The sequence below is a fragment of the Cebus imitator genome, unplaced genomic scaffold, assembly GCF_001604975.1.
Source record: "Cebus imitator isolate Cc_AM_T3 unplaced genomic scaffold, Cebus_imitator-1.0 Scaffold123, whole genome shotgun sequence".
Classification (NCBI taxonomy): domain Eukaryota; kingdom Metazoa; phylum Chordata; class Mammalia; order Primates; family Cebidae; genus Cebus; species Cebus imitator.
This window is the reverse complement of record NW_016107438.1, coordinates 4,240,108-4,246,596: the sequence shown is the minus strand read 5'-3', so window position 1 is coordinate 4,246,596 and position 6,489 is coordinate 4,240,108. Positions and strand designations below refer to the sequence as shown.

Genomic DNA, 6,489 nt, shown 5'->3' with positions numbered 1-6,489 from the left:
TTTTTTTGAGACGGAGTCTCGCTCTGTCATCCAGTCTGGAGTACAGTGACATGATCTTGGCTTACTACAGCCTCCGCCTCCCAGGTTCAAGTGATTCCCCTGTCTCAATCTCCTGAGTAGCTGGGACTACAGGCACGCTCTGCCATACCTGGTTAATTTTTGTATTTTTAGTAGAGATGGGGTTTCACCATGTTAACCAGAACGGTCTTGATCTCCTGTCCTCGTGATCTGCCCACCTCGACCTCCCAAAGTGCTGAGATTACAGGCATGAGACACTGCGCCCAGCCCACATCATGTTCTTTTAGTGTTAAGTACTTATATGTGTGAATAAATACAAGAAAATGATTGCTTGTTGGTAGAATATAAATTTAGGGTCAGGAATTGTGATGGCTAACCACCACAGGTTGTCCACATTGGTGGCCAAGGTAATCAGGTAGTGGTGGCAACTTTGCTTTCTGATGGTTCAGTGTACAACTTTGATGCATAAAATGATTGAAAACATTGTATCAAATTGCCTTCTGGCTTGTGTATTAAGGGTATATTAAACTTAAATAAATTTTATGTTTAGACTTGGGTCTCATCTTCAAGATATCTGATTATATATATGTAGACATTTCAAAATCCAAAAACAAAACCAAACAAAAACAGACATTCAAAACATTTCTGGTACCAAGCATTTTGAATAAGAGATATCTAGCCAGTAGTACACTTTCAGGCTATGCCATTGTGGTAATCAGTTCGCTTGGTTACCTCATTCATAGTCCAGTGAGTTTCTTTTCTTCTTTGTTGTATTTTTGGATAAGACAGTTCAAAATAAACTCTGTTTGTTGTGATGATTAGTCACAAAGTCTAATAAGGAATATAAAATAGATCTCTATTTATATTCTTTATGCAAGAATATGAAGCACATGTTGAGTAAATGGTCATATTTGACTACACATTTATGGATGATACTTTTGGGCAGTGAGTAAAATTTTTCTGCATGTGTTGTTCATGTTTGGCTATTACTTCACTTAATGGCTTTATTGGTTTTTTTATTTTTCCTGTTTACAGACAAAATATATGCTGTCTTTATTTTTTTATGTATTGTTTTTGAGACAAGGGTCTCTCTTTTTTTTTTTGAGACAGAGTTTCGCTCTTGTTGCCCAGGCTGGAGTGCAGTGGTGTGATCTTGGCCCATTGCAACCTCTACCTCCTGGGTTCAAGCAACTCTCCTGCCTCAGCCTCCCAAGTAGCTGGGATTACAGGCATGTGCCACCACGCCTGGTTAATTTTTTGTATTTTTAGTAGAGATGGGGTTTCTTCATGTTGGTCAGGCTGGTCTGGAACTCCCGACCTCAGGTGATCTGCCTGCCTCAGCCTCCCAAAGTGCTGGGATTACAGGTGTAACTACCGCAGCCGGCTGAGACAAGGGTCTTTCTTGCTGCTCAGGCTAAACTTGAACTCCTGGGCTCAAGCAGTCCTCCTGCCTCAAGTCTCCCAAGTATCTGGGATTACAGGTATGTGCTGCAATGCCTGGGTATATGCTCATTTTAAAACATCATCATCAATCCATCAAGCAGTACAAAAGTGCTTCCTGAATCCTTTCTGTTAGGGGGAACTTACTATTAATAACTGGACATATAAAAAAAAATAGCGACATATATTCTTTCAGATGCATTTTTATATATTAACATATTTTAAATGGAATGGGCTTATAGTACATGAAGTATTTGATAACTTCATATTCTTTTTAATTCATCAATGATCTTAGACATCTTTCGCTGTTCATCCAGTGCAGTTGAATGATAACCATGCTCAGGTGGAGGGTAGTTAGGAAGTGGTTAGTGGTTGGAGCTTCAAGGGAAGTTTGGAAGTCAGGACCCATCCTGGATTCAGCTGCTCTTCTTGATTTTTCATTACACTACATGGGACCCCCAACCAACTGGAGGAATGTTTCCAAAATAGCCAATTTTTTTTTTTTCTTTTTTTTTTAAGATGGAGTCTCAATCTCTCACCAGGTTGGATTGCAGTGGCACAGTCTCAGCTCACTGCAACCTCTGCCTCCTGGATTCAAGCAATTCTTGTGCCTCAGCCTCCTGAGTAGCTGGTATTACTGGTGCCCACCATCACATCCAGCTAAGTTTTGTATTTTCAATAGAGATGATTTCACTATATTGGCCAGGCTGGTCTCAAACTCCTGACCTCATGTGATCCTCCAGCCTTGGCCTCCCAAAGTGCTGGGATTACAGGCGTGAGCCACCGTGCCTGGCCCAAAATAGCCAATTATTTAAACCCATCTATCCCAACAGGCTTCTGAGAGTCTGGTTGGAAGAAGTGCTGCTAGGCAGGACCTTTGTGTTTGGAAAAAAATCACTCAGATTATAACTGCCTTACCCTTACCACTCATTGCCTAAGAGTGGAAAAAACCCCATGAACCTCTGCTCTCACACCAAAAACAATCAGCATGCTTCTTTTGTAGTTCATGAGCATGATGATCGGGTGTTCATGCACATGTGTGAGATGTGCCACCCTTGAACCTTGTTACAACATTGGCACATTACCCATCAGACCTGAAACATATACACCCCCCCCCACACTTACACCCCCCCAAAAAAAAAGACTTCTGTGACCAAATGTGTAGGGGAGGCCAGGTGCAGTGGTTAATGCCTATAATCCCAGCACTTTGGGAGGCTGAGGCAGGTGGATTCCTTGAGACCAGGAGTTTGAGACCAGCCTGAGCAACATGATGAAGCCCTGTCTCTACAAAAAATACAAAAATTAGCCGAGCATGGCAGCATATGCCTGTAGTCCAAGCTACTTGGGAGGCTGAGGCAGGAGGAAATCTTGAGCCCTGAAGGTCAAGGTTGCAGTAAGCTGGAATCATGCTACTGCTCTCCAGCCCAGGCAACAGGTATTTAAAAAAACAAACAAAAATGTGGGAGTGGTTTTTCCTATGAGCAAGCAGTCAGTTCTGCATCAGGCACCAGCTGGGTGTCATCTAATTTAATTCCAACACTGTCTACTTCGAGATAGCGTCAGATCCCACAGGTTGAGGGCTCAGTCCCCAAGCCTCCCCCCCCAACTTCTGAGGCCAATCTCAAGCCTTGGGTTATTTTATCTGTGCTTCTGACCAGCCTGGCATGTGTGTGTGTGTGTGTGTGTGTGTGTATGTGTATGTGTGTGTGTGTATGTGTGTGTAAAATATACAATTATATACCATATATATAATTTTTTTTCTTTATCAGATGAGGGTCTTGCTGTGTTGCCCAGACTGATCTTGAATTCCTGGGTGCAAGCTCTCTTCCTGCCTCAGCCTCCGAATCACTGGTATTATAGTCATGTGCCACCTTGCTCAGCTACTGTCTTTTATTTCTGATGAATCCTCTGTGTTCAGTACAGTCTCCAACTGGCTATAAACTGGGGTTCCCGGCTGGGCTCGGTGGCTCATGCCTGTAATTGTGGGCACGCCACCATGCCCAGTTGGAAACCCCAGTTTATAACCAGTAATCCCAACTTTGGGAGGCCAAGGTGGGTAGGTCACGAGGTCAGGAGTTCAAGACCAGCCTGGCCAACATGGTGAAAACCCATCTCTACTAAAGATAGAAAAAAAATTGCCATGGTGGCGGGTGCCTGTAATCCCAGCTACTTGGGAAGCCGAGGCAGAAGAATCACTTGAACCCAGGAGGCAGAGGTTGCAGTGAGTTGAGATCATGCCGCTGCAATTCAGTCTGGGCCACAAATAAAGACTCCATCTCAAAAACAAAAACAAAAAAATAAAAACTAAAAAAACCCTAGGGTTGAAGGATATAGATGAAAAGATGCACAAAGCAAGGTATGGGGGTAGGGGTACAGAGCTTCCATGCCCTCCCTGTGCATGCCACCCTCCAGGAACCTCCATACATTCAGCTATCTGGAAGATCTCTCAACCTTCTTTTGAGTTTTTATGGAGACATCACTATGTAGGTATGAAACCATTGGCCATTGGTGATCAATTTTACTTTCAGCCCCTTTTCCCCTCCCAGGAGATTATATGGGGTATGCTGAAAGTCCTGACCCTCTAATTATGCTTTTGGTCTTTCCAATGACCAGCTCCCATCCTTAAGCTACCTAGGGGCTGCCAGCAATGAATCTACTCATTAACATACAAAAAGACATCTCTCTGGAGATTATAAGGATTTTAGGAGTTATATGTTAGGAAATTGGGTCAGAGACCAAGTACATATTTTGTATTTCTTTTTTTTTTTTTTGAGACGGAGTTTCACTCATGTTACCCAGGTTGGAGTGCAATGGCGCGATCTCGGCTCACCGCAACCTCCGCCTCCTGGGTTCAGGCAATTCTCCTGCCTCAGCCTCCCGAGTAGCTGGGATTACAGGCACGTGCCACCATGCCCAGCTAATTTTTTGTATTTTTAGTAGAGACGGGGTTTCACTATGTTGACCAGGATGGTCTCGATCTCTTGACCTCGTGATCCACCCGCCTCGGCCTCCCAAAGTGCTGGGATTACAAGCTTAAGCCACTGCGCCTGGCCTGTATTTCAAAATATCACACTGTTAAATTCTTATATAATCTTGCATTTTATTTGTTTTACCTGTTATTTTTTAGATCTGTCCATGTGGATATATACATATGCATCTAATTCTTTTAACTGCTGTGTATCTCTCACATTAATATACCGTTACCCATTCTTCATTACCACATTATGTATTACAAACATGGCTGCAGTAACATTCAGTGCATGTGTAAGATCTCCTCAAAGATATATATTTTACAAATAGAATGCCAGGCTTTAGGATATGTATTTGTAAACTTAACTAGATATAGTAACATTGCTTTTCAGAGGAATGCAGTGATTTATATTCCCATCAGTAGTATAAAAGAGTTCTTATTTTTCTGTATCTTTGCTAACACTTGGCACTATCAGACATTTTGGTTTCTGTTGCCTGTCAGATGTGTGTGAAACCAATTTTTTTTTTTTTTTTGAGACAGCCTTGCCCTGTCGCCCAGACTGGAGTGCAGTGGCACAGTCTTGGCTCCCTGCAACCTCCGTCCCCCAGGTTCAAGCAATTCTCTTGCCTCAGCCTACCAAGTAGCTAGGATTACAAGCACACATCTCCATGTCTGGCTAGTTTTTCTATTTTTAGTAGATTCGGGGCTTCACCATTTTAGTCACTCTGGTCTTGATCCACCCATCTCAGCCTCCCAAAGTTCTGGGATTTCAGGTGTGAAACCACTTCTTATTTTTTTATTTTTTATTTTGAGATGGAGTCCACTGTGTCACCCAGGCTGGAGTGCAATGGCACAATCTTGGCTCACTGCAACCTCTGCCTTCTGGGTTCAAGTGATTCTCCTGTCTCAGCCTCCTGAATAGCTGGGGTTACGGGCACGAACTGCCACGACTGGCTAATTTTTGTATTTTTAGTAGAGATGGCGTTTTACCATGTTGATCAGGCTGGTCTTAAACTCCTGACCTCATGATCCTCCTACCTTGGCCTCCCAAAATGCTGGGATTACAGCGTAAGCCATCACGTCCGGCCACCACTTCTAATTTGCTTTTGTCAGATCACTAGTGTGCTTGAGCATGTTTTACATTTACTGGTGATTCTACTTCTCTGTGAATTGCCTATTCAATTTCATTCACTGATAACTGGCATCAAACTATTTCTGGAAGTACATAGCTATACATTTTTAATGGTTTTATAATATTCCATTATAGGATCATTGCTTGGGTGAAAAGGATCATTACTTGGAGAGTCCGGAGTGTAAAAGAGACTTAAGAGATATATTATCCAAATGTAATATATGGACCTTGTTTGGATCATGGGTGTAAAAGCGTTTATGAGGCAACCTGGAAAACTGGATATTCCCTATTATATCATTAGGGGTTGGGAAATGGTGCTATTTCAATCCAGTTTTCCCTTCAACATTTATCAGCTAAATTTTTTTGTAAAGGAAGCTTCCCCCTCATCAACTATTTGGTTACCCTAAGGTATAGTTTGTATGTAAGAAAAACAAAAAGTGCTGGATTCTTCAATTTATACTTTAATAATTTCCAAGTGCTCTGTCTTGTTTTGCTTCCCTCCCCACCACTGTTAAAAATAGCATACTGTTCTGGTTTCATGGGAGCAATGACTTTTCTTTAGCCTCTGAGTATATTAATTATAGTTTTCATTTGTTCCCTGCTTTGTCTGTTTCTTCAGAGTCCCATTTTTATTTCCTATAGTTTTGGTTTCTCTGTTTCAGGCTAGAACTTCAAGAGATAATCCTTAATTATCTCTTCATGTTTTAAAAGTGAGGCACTAAAAAAGGAGAGTTGGAGGCTTTGTGTGCCTGGATACAGTTTACTACCTCTTACGAACCCAAATTTAAGTCTCCCATGATCCTTTCTTTTTTTTTTTGAGACGGAGTTTCACTCTTGTTACCCAGGCTGGAGTGCAATGGCGCGATCTCGGCTCACTGCAACCTCCGCCTCCTGGGTTCAGGCAATTCTCCTGCCTCAGCCTCCTGAG

At 42.3% G+C, this 6,489-nt stretch overlaps 1 protein-coding gene and 1 non-coding gene across 11 annotated transcripts in view; both read left to right on the top strand.

Annotated features, from left to right (window-relative positions):
• SPAG9 (sperm associated antigen 9) overlaps nucleotides 1-6,489 on the top strand; it is a 148,198-nt gene that overhangs the window by 15,645 nt on the left and 126,064 nt on the right. The window lies entirely within an intron of this gene.
• LOC119472920 lies at nucleotides 2,450-2,553 on the top strand. The gene has a single exon (XR_005202095.1). It is a non-coding gene; the product is annotated as a small nucleolar RNA U13 (small nucleolar RNA).